At 36.7% G+C, this 14164-nt stretch overlaps 1 long non-coding RNA gene across 1 annotated transcript; it reads left to right on the forward strand.

The window, feature by feature from the left end:
• The first annotated feature begins 1088 nt into the window (after positions 1 to 1088).
• Positions 1089 to 13259, forward strand: LOC107697540 (uncharacterized). Its single transcript, XR_001635213.1, has 3 exons — positions 1089 to 1100; positions 3449 to 3450; positions 13142 to 13259. It is a non-coding gene; the product is annotated as an uncharacterized LOC107697540 (long non-coding RNA).
• Positions 13260 to 14164: the final 905 nt, after the last annotated feature.

The following is a 14164-nucleotide window of genomic DNA, read 5'->3' on the forward strand; positions in this document are numbered from 1 at the left end:
GGTTCTCGCATTGTAGAATCTGACAGATGAACAATAGTGTATGATGAGCGGATGCTGCACATTAGAAAACAAATGATGGTGTTTAAGTGCCTTTAAAATGCCAGCCCTCTGCCAGAGTCTGTGTCATTATAATATGTCAGGAAATATTGTGACATATACATTACATCTAAACAATGATTTCAACAAAACAGAAATTAGATACTTTCTTACGTACTTCAGCTAGTTCTGAATCACTCATTTAAACCAAATATTGAAACTCAGTCTTCATTTATCACCATATTTAAAATCATCTGACAGTCCTGCATGAGCAGTTATCATATCAAGGGTACATTACATGATTTTGCGAATGCTATTTGCATAATTCACATGAGCAGTGAACTGTAAAGCGCAGTACTGGCACAGAGGTGAAATATTATCCACCATGTTTGGATCTTTTGCTGTCACGGGATAAAATAAGAACTTTTAGTCATCTTGATTACAGTCGCACCTATTAGCAGACCGCAACAGTGCAAGAACACGCTCGCTGCAACGAAACCGTTCGGTTCAGTCCTATTATTCCAGCTTTTGCATTTCTCCTAATGCCATAGAATCAATGGACTATATAAAATGCTGCTGTAGACCTCCAATATGTTAACTGTTAATTGGGTCCAATGACATAACCAGGAACAGATTTGGCACAGATGTATTGCTCTGGGGAAATGCAATTCCTGCCATTCTAGCAAGAGGTAGACTTTAAATAACTTAGACAAAGCTCGCAAAATCATACGTTAAGAATGTACCTCAACTTTTCCAGATGACTTTTGTGTGGATTAAGGCAGATTTTAGTCATAGTTTCTGCGTCTCTGCTGTTCTAGTATCTGATTAGGTTAATAGCTTTTACTGATTATATTGACTGTGTCTGGATATTACTCATTCATACCCCACAGTCACTGGTGGGTGTTTTCAAAATGATAGAATATTTTTTCCAGCTCTTTATTTGGAGTTCCAAAAGGATCCTGAGAGAATTCTGTAGGAATTGTGTGTCTCAGCTCTGAAGTAATGGATTATAAATGTACAATTCTGAGTAAGGCTATAAATGAACCGCTCAGTCTGATAAAAATGTTACATAAATCCACAGAAAATGTCAGAGGATATAGAGTGTACTTAGGGTAAAATGCTGCTACAGTCAGAAAACTGTCCATTTCATTTGATTTAGAATACATTAGACTGTAAAATGCTGGCACTGATAAATCTTGAAATTATGATTACAGAGCCATTAAAAAAAAAAAAAAAAAACTAGATAAAAGCAACTAGATTACAAACTTGCTCCAATGAAGTTTATCCCATAATCAGTGGTGAGTTTATGTTGTTATGAATTTGTTATTAACTTGAGTATCATGCACAAGCAACAGTACTTTAGGAGTAAAACTTTCCCTGAAAAAGCTTCAGTTTGCACATTTAACATCAGCTATCAATATCACTGGATAACTAGATGCTAATGTTTTTGTAACCACAACTAGTTAAAACTAGATGGGGTGCTAATAATGGCAACCAGCTGCACCACAGGAGGTTTTTTTAATAAAAAAAGCACAAGTTCTTTGACTAATGTGTAATCACATTCATTTTAAAGCCATTTTATGTTAACATTTCAAATAAAACTCTGTCTGTTTTGCAACTTTTAGCACTGCTAATATTGTTGATGTCGTGATTTATTACTTGTTTCTGATTTTTCATTAAGTCAAGTTCTGCTAAATAAAAAAAAAATGTAATGTAAATGTAAATGTATTCAAAATGTTATGCACTCATACTTCTCATCAGAAAATGTTTCTCACCAAAATAAATGAATAAATGGTTTCCCTGGGCACACCACAGATATTTATCAAACGTTTGGCACAGATTGTACTGTACAGAGATGCATTTTCCATGGTCATTGCAATGTCCAATGAATCTTATTTTTACAAGGTCAGCTATATTACCTTTTCCCACCATTTAAAATTTGATCATAACCTGCTGTATTTTTCAAGGCTTGCTTTGTTATATTGTTGCCATTCACTGACAACATGTTTTGGGTATCTGAGCACATTAGTAACCGTCACGGTCACTTTTTTTACACAAATGTTGTCGAATTCTCATCAAATTTGCTTCAGATTATCTTCAGACATACACTATAAAAATATTTTAAAGCTGTAAATAAAGCAAAGACAACTGCAATATGTTTTACAAATATTATTTCAGTCCTTTTATCTAAAAATGTAACATTTAGTATATTACTCACCATTTTTTTGTGAAATTTACTAGCAATTTTTGAATGAAATTAAATCTTAGTAAAAGTAAACCTTACACCAAATTTATGTCGAACAAAAATGATTGAGCATTCTAAAAATACTGCTACTGTAGTAGGTTAAACAAGAAAACACACACACACACACACACACACACACACACACACACACACACACAATAAAGGCATGTTTTAGGACTTTAAATTGGTGGTTTTAATGATTTTCTAAAGTTTGCGACATATCCTTTAACCTTGTCAATAAAACACTCTAGTTTGATAGCAAGACTTGCATTTCGTATATTTCATTTTTTTTTTCTTGAGCTAAATTGGCTCTCTTTTTTACCTGTGACTAACCCTGCAAGTGCATTGGCATTCATTACTGGCTCCACTACGGTCTGAATAACAAACTAATATTGTTAAATTCACACAGGCAATCAGAAGTGATAGGCATGTGGTAACTTAAGGGCTAGTCTGATGTCAGAGAGCTGTTATGAGTCACAGTGATTCATTGTTTGCCGTGTAGTTATTCTACATGACTGACGACTTCATTCTGGACAGCATGTGATTAAGAGCAATTACTCATCATGCGATTTAATAAGATCAATCTCAACGCATGTCTACTGGTCTGAATAGATCAAAAATTGCAATGACTGATGCGTCCAACTGGAATGAGTATTTTTTTCTGATCATTTTTTTCCCTCTTTCTTAACTAAAAATACATGCAATCGAAAAAAAAAATCACATTTCAAATACATTTCTGAGAAAATCATGTGTCATTATCCTATCCTCAGTTTATGGGACAACCTCAGCAGAACCACACGTCTCACTACCTAATGAGACACAGGCTCTGCATTAAAGAACTGCACTCTCTCTAATGGTTTATATCAGAGATGAATAAAGATTTCTCTGTAAGGGCATTTGGACGCTTCTGTGGCATTGTTTCCACCTCCTCATTACTTTACTATTTTATGGTGAAAGCTGTCAGGTTATCTCTGATACAAGTGAATAATAGACTCTAAATTGAGTGAACAGCTGGGGAGTTTTAAGTTGGTTTTACAAGCTTCCATAATGTACATAATGGGAATTTTAATATACTTTGACATTTTCTATTAAAAATTGGAAAAAAAAAGCTGGTAATGTAATGGAGTTGTAATAGAGGATTTCAAATTATGCCATCATGAATGCAAGCAGTGATAACATTAAACAATCAATATGCCTAAATTAACAGTGTAAAAAATGTCAAGCTGCTTCAACTAATTATTATTTAGTAACTAGTTCCACATAAATGTTATGGTCACTCAATTTCTCTCTTTAAAGTGTTATCTGAATTGTTAGTTATTAGTTGGCTTAACCTATACTGAACTCATTTTATAGTCCATTCAGCTAAAATGTTTTAATTGCTCAAACATTTAGAAAACTAGCAAGTTATGTCAAGTAATATTTAACCATTTACTCCATGTGTTTTAAATGTTACCTAAACTAAGATTTATTATTTGGGCATCATAAGAAATTGCTGTGAAACCAGTTATTACATTTTATATATTTATCACTAAAAACACACACATTACAACACATAATAACCTTTATTTAAAAACAATCTGCATTTATAGCATTTTCTACAGGCTTGAAGAAAAAAAAGTCACCTACACCTACTCTCACCTACTCTTGGATGGCCTGAAGGTCAGTAAATTAATAGCATTAGAATTTTCATTTTTGGGTGAACTTTCCCTTTAAAGCTCCAGTTGACAAGCATACATCTGTAATACTGTAACACCATATGGACTTTTTTGTTGCGTTTTCATTCCCCATGTATTCTGTGACGTAGTCTCTGTTCCCCCTTGATTGTGTATTTGATTCACCTGTGTCTTAATTAGCTTAATTTGCCTGTGCATTTAAGTTCAAGTCTGTTCAGTTTGTCTTTGTCCAGTTTTAAACGTCAATTGCTATGTGTGATTCCTGCCTTCCTTCTGTGGATTATCTCTATGTGGATTTATTAAAGACTGTTTACGTCATTCATCTTCTCTGTGCGTTTCTTATACACCGTAGCATGACAGAAGACTGGACCATAGAAGTGAAAGTACGCTGCGTGTTTTCCCCGCGTACTATTTTTTTGTTATGAAAATTGTTCTTTTTGTTTTTCGTTATGGAGCATGCTGCGAGATTTACCGCTCTCACTCGTAAAGAGCTTCCCTTACTGGACTACACTATCAAGTTCAGTCAACTCGCCGTATGAACAGCGTTTGATGATGAGACTCTGAAGTCCCTATTCTAGATGTGTACATAGCATGGAGACTGTGTTTAAGGCTTGTTAATAAGGATTCGTACTACTATATTGCCCAATTGAAATAATTTCATAATTGGTGGACTTTACATATTGGACAGAACTTAATCAACACTGAGCTGTCTTTAACTGAACAATTATATTTTTGGCAGTGGAAAAAGCGATATATTTTCATTACACTAAGTGCAAATAATGATATATTCTGTTTACACAAAAAAGCAGCATTTTCTTTAACAATGGGTGTGTAATTATAGTTAGGTGGCAGATATGTATACTTCAGTACTGTAGTACATTATAAAACAGTATGCAATAACATATTGAGTGTAAATTATCATACTGTATATATACATTTTATTAGATGAATGCCATGCCAATTTATTGGGACAAAAACCTCCCTACACCTACAGCTAAGCATACCTAATAACACTGTATTATTAATGAGGCACTTTATTTCCACTTTTCAAATATTTACTTTATTTTTATTGAAAATAAATGCCTTTCTGCTCTGGTATGTGATGAGAAAAGGAGAAGCACGAGTTTGACAAAAGCCAGATTCGAACTCGGGTCGATCGCGTCAAAAGCATTCATCTCACACATTTTACTCACTGCACCACTGATACTATAGATAAATAGGCGTCTTTTGCAGTGCTGTTTATCACAGCCAGGCATTGGTGGGCGGAGTTCATGTAAATAGCCTCTGCCAACAAATTGGTCTATTTAGAGGTAGTGGAGACCATACTCCATTCCAAATCTCCCTCCACGAGGCAATCGTACACTGCGAAGTGGCATCTTTTCACTTCTTGGTGCTGTAGCCGTCAGCTGGATCCAGTAAACTGCCCGACTGGTTCAATGCTAGAGTTCCTGCAAGAACGGTTTCCGCAGGGTTATGCCCTTCCAGTTTGAAGGTCTACTTTGCGGCCGTAGCTGCTTACCACGCACCTTTTGGTGGTCAATCTTTTGGGAGAGACCCACTTGTTATGCATTTCCTCCGTGGTACACTAAGGCTGAGGCCCCCAGTATGCTCTCGAGTCCCACCATGGGATCTGGCCGTGGTCCTGGAGGCCCTCTGTAAACCACCGTTTGAACCTATAGAGGAGGTTTCAGAGTGGTTCCTTACCTACAAGGCAGCATTTATCTTGGCTATCTCTTCGCTGAAGAGAGTTGGAGATCTGCAAGCCCTTTCTGTGGCACTTTTCTGTATGGAGTTTGCGCCTGGTATGGCCAGGGCTTTCCTTTACCCTAGACCTGGGTATATCCTAGGGGTGTGAACCTACACTGGTCTCACGGTTCGGTTCGGTTACGATTATTATGTCATCAATTCGATATCACGATGCATCACAATGCGTTGACAATGCACTGCATTATATACACACACAACATATTCAATTATTTTTTTAAGTGGATATTTAGAAGTGTTTTGTAAGTTATATGTCAGAAGAAGTGTGGATATGAAGTTAAATGTACTGCAAGTTCACGTGTCAGGTAAGTGGCACTGAATAAATATTTGTACTTAACTTAGACTAAATTTATAAAAAACGTATGTATTAAAAAGGTGTAAACGTGTTATATAAAACCTACATATTTATACTAGGGCTGGTAATAACGCATTCATTAAATTAATTAATTACGGTGAAAAATAACGCTGTAAAATTATTAATGCATTTAACGCACTTGCCCCGCCCCAGACCTATGTGGGTCATCTGACATTTGATTGATGACAAATATGAGGCAGGGCAACAACTCAGTGAGTGATGGAGCCTAGAGAACATAGTTAGAATGTCCCTAAAATTCAAGTTATGTTTGAGTTTTGTCTTATATTTACATCATATAGTTAAGCAATATCACACTAGCAATAGGCTAAATGCAATATCACACGAGTCGAGTGATCTTATAGGCCTACAACAGTTCAGTAAGTAAGAAGTTAATACTGATATTTTAGACACAATGTTGTCTGTTTTGCTCAATTTTGCCAACGAAAATATAATGACAAAGCAGAACTGTTCGTCTCTGAGCAACACACAGCGGCATTTCATTTCTTAATGCACGATTAGAACGAATTGGGTGAACCATTTGGCACGTTGAACCATTGGCCATAGGCGCGTTGGATTTGAAGAGGCGCAGCACGGACCGATCGGTGTATGACATCAAAGTGCCACGAGCGGGATTCAAAAGCATGCAGAGTCGTCTCTTGCGGTACTTTGATGTCACACATCGATCGATCTGATGGTGATGATCCGCTTCAAGTTGAACAAGCCTAATGATTCAATGGACCATTCATAAAGAACCATTTACTTCACTCCTGAATGAATCAGCCATGTGAACAAATCAAATGAATTAATAAATGACTTGATGACTTAATCATTAAGACATTTACCACCACCTACTGGCAGTTTTAGTTTATTATTTAGAGTATCATTTCCTTAAAGAAATAATTTCATATTTCCATAGTAATAATGATAAAATTAATACAATTAATTATTAAAGGTATAGTTCACCCACCCAGAAATGACAATTGTGTCATCATTTACTCACCCTAATGGTCCAAAAGAGTATATGCGATACATTTTATCAAACACAGTATTTCTTGCTGAAGCTACTTTTTGTAAAGTCTGTTTGATGCTTTACACAACAATGACTTTAATTTATCTTTTGGGAGTAATTTCTCAGCCAAATTTGGTGTGCGATTAATTTGCGATTAAATAGATGAATTAATCACCACATCATGTAATTAATTCGATTAAAAATTGTAATTGCTTACCAGCCCTAATTTATACACAAAAGTACAACATATAAAAACATTGAATAATTGGTGTATGAATTATATAGCTTATGTCTGTGGGAAATGCACTGTTTAAGTTAAGGGAACGTGGTCTTTCATCTCGTTTAATCCATAAAACATTTAATGTCAAAAGCTGTGTTACTATAATGAATTTTAGATTTAATTTTTGCGTGTTGTATGATATTTTTGTGTTTATGTGATGTTAAAAGACATGAAGAGATTGTGTGGTCTTTCTCTCTTTATAAGCCATTGATGCTTAATACGACTAACTTAACAGAAATGTTTGAAACGTTTAATGTAAACTGCAGTAATGCGCTTATTTGAAGTTAACATGGGCATGTTGAATACTTTTTTGCATGTGCAATCAATTGCAATTGTCCTGTGAATTTAAAAGACGACATTAAACGTGACTAACAACCAGCCACGATGAATGTCACTCTTTTTAAACGGGGCTATTTACAAAGGGCATTTTTAGCGTCGTGAATGGCGCTTCGGAAGAAGAGTCCGTTGTTCCGAATGAAAATGAACAACAACCAAATCGTTTCACAACGCCATTATCAAAGCAGGCTGCGAATCAATCAGCTACCTAGGTAGTGAATCAGTATGTCGTGCACTGGGAAAGACCATGGCTCAGTAAACATTTGGAGAATTGATCAAGCAATTTGTAAAATGTTACCAGGGCTTGACATTAACTTATTTGCTCACCAGCCACTGTGGCTGGTGGTTTTCCAAAATTACTAGCCACTCAGCATTTTCAGCGGTCATCATTTTGTTGCTGGGAAATTACATTTTATATTATTAAAGTTCACGACTGCATACTAACATTTACTTAAATTGATTTCCTGGTAATTTTTGCCTATATAAAAGCAAGTCTTTTTTACTAACCTTATTAAATGTATACATAATTTCTCATATCAAATAGTTAAATAAATGTTACAAATAATTACAGTTAATATAATGAGACACTATAGGACTGTTATCAGTCAAATTAAATCAGAATCAACAATACAGATATTTCCACTGCAGAATAAAGTGAAGCAGCTGAAGTGGCATTTTAGTTGCATTTTTACACAAATGTAATGAAGCTCAAATGTAGCCTGGCATGAATGCATTTACGCTGCAAAATTACAACTGCATAAATAATGTTATGTTTTAAATTACAAATTTAAATTAAAAGTATTTTTTTTATATATATATATATATATATATATACAAATATGAAATACTTTAAATATGAAAGTAAACCACCAGCAGGTGGCAGCAAGTGACTGTCTTATTGAGTGAGTCTTTGAGTCACTCATTCAAATGATTCGTTCAGACAGCTGATTCATTCAAAAATGTTCGAAATGCCATACTATCATACTACTCTTACTATTTCTGCAGTATCCAGTATGTATTCTGTGCATTGTACGGTATGCAAATTTTCTGTATGCATGGAATACCCAGATGACCTACTATATTTGCCAGAATCTGCTAAATATAACTCAAATACACTGAAATTAGTACAGAAGCTGTGTTAGGAATTGCATACTACCATACAACTCCTACTATATTGCAGTATGCTATGTGTATACTGTGAATAGTATGTGAATGTCTGACTGTTTCAAAGATATTAAAGGTGCAATAGGTGATTGTCTTCAGAAACATTTTTTCTTACGCTGGTTGATAGTCTCTTCACATCCCGATAGCAATCATTAAGTTCCCTTTCTAGGGAACTTCGAACTGTGTCCTCTAGGGGTCGCTACTGGGAACGCTTCGTCGTGACTCGTGTCAGAAGCATACATTCAACAAACACCAACAACATGTTGGCCGGCGACAGCCTATGACGTCACTACCAGTGCGACTATAGTATAAATAGGCGCCGGGAGAACACGTCATCCTCTTCTTCGCTTCGGAAGAAGAGTCCGTTGTTCCGAATGAAAATGAACAACAACCAAATCGTTTCACAACGCCATTATCAAAGCAGGCTGCGAATCAATCAGCTACCTAGGTAGTGAATCAGTATGTCGTGCACTGGGAAAGACCATGGCTCAGTAAACATTTGGAGAATTGATCAAGCAATTTGTAAAATGTTACCAGGGCTTGACATTAACTTATTTGCTCACCAGCCACTGTGGCTGGTGGTTTTCCAAAATTACTAGCCACTCAGCATTTTCAGCGGTCATCATTTTGTTGCTGGGAAATTACATTTTATATTATTAAAGTTCACGACTGCATACTAACATTTACTTAAATTGATTTCCTGGTAATTTTTGCCTATATAAAAGCAAGTCTTTTTTACTAACCTTATTAAATGTATACATAATTTCTCATATCAAATAGTTAAATAAATGTTACAAATAATTACAGTTAATATAATGAGACACTATAGGACTGTTATCAGTCAAATTAAATCAGAATCAACAATACAGATATTTCCACTGCAGAATAAAGTGAAGCAGCTGAAGTGGCATTTTAGTTGCATTTTTACACAAATGTAATGAAGCTCAAATGTAGCCTGGCATGAATGCATTTACGCTGCAAAATTACAACTGCATAAATAATGTTATGTTTTAAATTACAAATTTAAATTAAAAGTATTTTTTTTATATATATATATATATATATATACAAATATGAAATACTTTAAATATGAAAGTAAACCACCAGCAGGTGGCAGCAAGTGACTGTCTTATTGAGTGAGTCTTTGAGTCACTCATTCAAATGATTCGTTCAGACAGCTGATTCATTCAAAAATGTTCGAAATGCCATACTATCATACTACTCTTACTATTTCTGCAGTATCCAGTATGTATTCTGTGCATTGTACGGTATGCAAATTTTCTGTATGCATGGAATACCCAGATGACCTACTATATTTGCCAGAATCTGCTAAATATAACTCAAATACACTGAAATTAGTACAGAAGCTGTGTTAGGAATTGCATACTACCATACAACTCCTACTATATTGCAGTATGCTATGTGTATACTGTGAATAGTATGTGAATGTCTGACTGTTTCAAAGATATTAAAGGTGCAATAGGTGATTGTCTTCAGAAACATTTTTTCTTACGCTGGTTGATAGTCTCTTCACATCCCGATAGCAATCATTAAGTTCCCTTTCTAGGGAACTTCGAACTGTGTCCTCTAGGGGTCGCTACTGGGAACGCTTCGTCGTGACTCGTGTCAGAAGCATACATTCAACAAACACCAACAACATGTTGGCCGGCGACAGCCTATGACGTCACTACCAGTGCGACTATAGTATAAATAGGCGCCGGGAGAACACGTCATCCTCTTCTTGGTCTTCATTGACTGTTTTGTTTGAAGCGTGCATTCCGGTGGTACGAGTGATCTTTCATCCTTTATTATGGCGAGCACTAGCAAGACATTTAGGAGATGTGTGCATCCGTGTCTTCGTTATTTGACACCTCATGACACACATGATGTCCTCGAGGGGGCAATCTGCGTTAACTGCGAGCATTTTTCATTGAAAAAGCTCCACTCTCATTTGTCTCTCTTTTCAAGGAAAGAGGGGCAGCCGTCTGCTCCCCGCGGTTCAGGACCTGCCGCTGCTGAGGCACGGAGGAGAATGAGGTCGTGGGGATCGCAGGCGGATATGACTGATGAGTTTAAGGAGGGTCTTTCCCTCTCCGCTCTGACTCCTGTCAGGGGGAAGTCGTGGCCTAATGGTTAGAGAGTTGAACTCGTAACCCAAAGGTTGCGAGTTCGAGTCTCGTACCGGCAGGGATTGTAGGTGGGGGGAGTGAATGTGCAGCGCTCTCTTCCACCTTCAATACCACGACTGAGGTGCCCTTGAGCAAGGCACCGAACCCCTAACTGCCCCGGGCTCCGCAGCATAAAATGGCTGCCCACTGCTCCGGGGGTGTGTTCACTGCTGTATGTGTGCACTTAGGATGGGTTAAATGCAGAGCACTAATTCAGAGTATGGGTAACCATACTTGGCCACATGTCACGTCACTTTCACTTTCACTGTTGCAGGGGAGTATGAGAGGCAACGCTGTGTTTTTGTTTTTGGACCTACCTGTATAAGGAGCTCGTACACGGTTTGGACTGGTCCCGCCCAGCAGCCCTTTGAGCATGAGAACAGCGAGGAAGGAACCGCTGGAATGCCGCTGCCTGACGCCTAGCCTCCTGAAACCTGTCGACGACAGTATCGACTGCGTCGCCGAACAGGTCAGAAGGCGCCATCAGGGCATCCAGCAAAAAGACTCTGTCCTTCTCTTGAATGTTGGACAGGGTCAACCACAGATGCCGCTCTGTGGCCACCATGGCTGCCATAGACTGCAATAGCTCTGGCGGTCTCCTTGGTGGCACGGAGGGACAAATCTGCAGCCCAACGCAGCTCTTGGATGTCGTCGACCTGCTTCCGTGTGCGCTTTTCCCACCAAAGCAGAGGAGGTCCGAAGCGGCTTGATGGGAAGTGCTGTGGTCTTCAGGGACAATGCCGTACCAGGAGACAGATAACCAGCTAGCGACTGTTCTACCCGTGGCATCGCCCCATAGCCACGATCCCTTAACCCCACCACATTGCTCCCTCGAGAGCTGACTGTGCGTGCTCCGCTCCCAAACAAACAAGGCACATACTGTGTGTATCCCCACCGCATGAAACGCTGTTTGTCACCACTTTTAGATGCCATAATAAACAATCGTAACAGATGTACAACAGTAAATAGAACGTACTCACAGAGCACTTACTGAACAAGAGAAGCTGCCACTGTCTCCACCGCAAGTGCTTTTATACTTCCTGGTCATTACGTCAACCCATCCGTAATGGTTTGCCATTCCATCGGACTGTGTTCACATGTGATTCAGAGCGTGAACACGCAGACGCATTCCCAAAGCATTTTCGATGCAGCTCAAGTTCTTGAAGGGGAACTGATTGTTCAGACATCTGAACTTATTGTTTTGATAGAGAAGAAAAAATATCATTCATGAATTGAGCCAAAGCAACTGAGAGAAAAAACAAACAAACAAACTGTAATACTATGTACCTAATAATAAAATAATTACTTGTTAGGTACAATGTACCTATTGTGCTCATGTTGAATTGCTAATCACTGTTGCTGCTATTGAGGTTGGATATGGGTGAAGTTCGGTGCAGGTTTGATGGTATATGATTAGGTTTAAGAAGCAGAGGTAGGGCCAAAAGTGCACTTATAGATGTAACTACATAAATTAATTACAGATATAATTACAGGATGGTATTTTAAAATCTAAGTACAATGTAAAAACGTGAAAAGTGCATGGTAACAGATGATTAATTTAAAAGTACATAGTAGTTAAGTATAAGCGGGTCCCATTTGCACTCAACTCTAAACATGCCGAGCTTCATTGGATTCTTTGATTCTTACCGACGATCCGTGGCAATAAAATGTCACCTTTGAAGTGGGCTACAGTTTATTTTGGCACGACGACACTCAATCGTCCGCAGTTGCTGGACTCTTTGATTTGGTTACGCCATTTACCACCTTATCTAACGTGGGCAGTGGCAGAAGAAATGTTCCGTTACTCTGATGAAATCCCTGAAAAGTCCAGTTTCCACAAGCTTCCAATAAAAGCAATACACTGTAAAAAGTAATCATTGAATCTATTTAAGAAAAGCTAGTAAACATAACTGATTTTTACAAATTTGTTGAATTTACTTAATTACACTGTGTTATGTGAACTTTCAGGTGGGTGCAATAGTTAAACTAAACAACTTTAGTAACCAGTATTTAAGAGCATCTAGTTTGTTGGATTAAAGGTCTGTTTCCATTGTCTGGTGCAAAGAACAATGAATACAGTTTTAGAGTGAATACAATTTGAAATGGTTAAGGTACACAGAAACAATATATGATAGAAAGGAATAAAGAAAGTGAAAAAAAAAATAAACTTCTAAGAAAAAAAGGAAAGGGAATGTATAATAAAAGAACAGAGTTGGAAAGAAGAGAAAAAAATACATGGTAACTGGTAGATATTAAAGTGGCTTTAAGGAAACAGAGAGATCATCTTGCAGGAAAAGTCAATCAAAAGGGGACCAATTTTCCTCAGTTCAAATGTTGTTTGTTGTTGCAATTTTTTTTTAAATTTTAAGATAAATATTTCTACCAGTATTGTAGATCACCAACATATATTGTATTCAACTTCTAGTGCTCCAACAAGAGTTCTTCAACGTTCACCAAAAAAAATAAAATAAATGGTTTTGTGGATACTTAATTGCATGTTAATTGCAATTAGCCTAAATGAATATACTTTATAGTTTACAGTTATATTAAATGTAGCTGAAACTTATTTATATATAATTTCATAATTATCTCTGTTGTCTCTAAATGTGGTTAAACTGTAGTGTTAAATGTACTGACAAGCATTTACAATATGTTAAAGTAAATATACTTCAATTTAATTTCTATTGAAACCTGTGTCATGTATTAAAATTCATATATAATTACACATTTAATTAAACATATAATTATACATTTACAATGATGTTGCAATTTAGTATAATTTATTACAATTTAGAATTTAGTACATTTTAAATATATTAACTTTAAATGCAATATCAAATAGCACGCTACAGTTAAAATTATAATCAAGTACTCTACATGTGCTTTATATGGCGAACCAGTAGTGCACAACACAGCGAAATTAGCACAACAAAATGGAAAAAAGCCACAACACAACTAAATTAGCACAACACAACTAAATTAACACAACAGAAATGTTCCCGGTCCCTTTCTTGGCCACTAGAGAATGCATTAAATCTAAGGACTCTGGTCTAATGAAATTCAATTTTTTTTATGCTTTTCACTGTAGTACCCTTTTTTTTAAACCATTAGCCAAGTCAATTATATGGCTATGT

This window comes from Sinocyclocheilus anshuiensis, unplaced genomic scaffold (assembly GCF_001515605.1).
Source record: "Sinocyclocheilus anshuiensis isolate Anshui unplaced genomic scaffold, SAMN03320099.WGS_v1.1 scaffold1902, whole genome shotgun sequence".
Taxonomy (NCBI): Eukaryota; Metazoa; Chordata; class Actinopteri; order Cypriniformes; family Cyprinidae; genus Sinocyclocheilus; species Sinocyclocheilus anshuiensis.